Here is a 1163-nt window from a genome sequence, read left to right as displayed (position 1 = left end):
TTCTAGCAGCAGTAAGGGGGACTCGCGGTCACCATTCGGAATCGCCCGGGAATTACCCGTGTTTATGCACTAGCGTCCCCCGCGGGAATTACCCGTGTTCTGTTACATGTTGCGCGAATGTTAAGATATTTGTCTTATATATGCATGAATGTAAAAAGTTCACCAATGACTTCTGTATAATTTGCCTAAGATCCAAAGTTAACATACCTAAGCCCAAGGGTTTCTGGTATTGTGGTAAGAAAATGCAAATAGAAGACGACACGTCAGCGCAGTGTTACGAATGTGGTAAGAATATTCGTAATGCCGTACCAAATGCTACCAGAGAGCAGTATTACGCCAATGGAGGTCGTAAGAAAACGCCATATAAGAGAATAAAATACTTCAGGGACTGGATGAGTCATATCCAAGGTTTACATCCGGTACATTTAAGCGACGAAGTAAAGAAGAAAATCATAGACCATTTAGAAGAGCCAACCCCACAAAGCCTACGGAAAGCGTTGAAAAAATGAAAGCTAGGGAAATATTACAAAGCTATTCCCTATCTTTTGTCTGAAATTACCGGTAAGTCTATTCCTGAGGTTTCTGATATGACAAAAGACGAGTGGATGTTTTGTCGGCTGAATAAGGATATTCCTTATTATCCTGACGTAATTTACGAAATATTTTACAAAATAGACCCCAACCACCCCCTGTTAGGATGGATTCCGAGAAAATAAAAATGCAAAACTGGCGTTTATTTTGCCAGAAACCCCACTGGGGAATGCATCGCGCAGAACACCAAGCTATCCCCAGTGGGGTTTTTTGCATTTTGGGCTTACGGGGCTTATTTCATCCCGCGCCAGAGGCCCTCTAGTACATACACATATATCTTTCTTACGACCCACCAGAGGGTGAACTCCGGACAGCGTCCCGAGACACCCCCTGACTTTTCCAACTTTTCCTCGCGAAACCCCCCATCGCGGGGTTGAATCGCACTTTCTACCCCTCCCCCCACGGTTGCTGTGAGTGGGGGAGGCTTTTTTTTCACTCACAGCAACCGGTCCAAATGCATCTACAGCGAGGCTCGAACTCGGGACTTTAGGCCTCCCCAGCCCCAAAGTCCACGATCACAAGCGAACGCCAGACACATCTGGACGCTTATGTATGTGAAAATTATTATATTT

Source organism: Actinia tenebrosa, unplaced genomic scaffold (assembly GCF_029948245.1).
Source record: "Actinia tenebrosa isolate PJP-AT-01 unplaced genomic scaffold, QUT_ActTen_1.0 PGA_scaffold12__29_contigs__length_12842862, whole genome shotgun sequence".
Lineage (NCBI taxonomy): Eukaryota > Metazoa > Cnidaria > Anthozoa > Actiniaria > Actiniidae > Actinia > Actinia tenebrosa.
The sequence above is the reverse complement of the archived record's forward strand: the minus strand, read 5'-3'. Positions refer to the sequence as shown.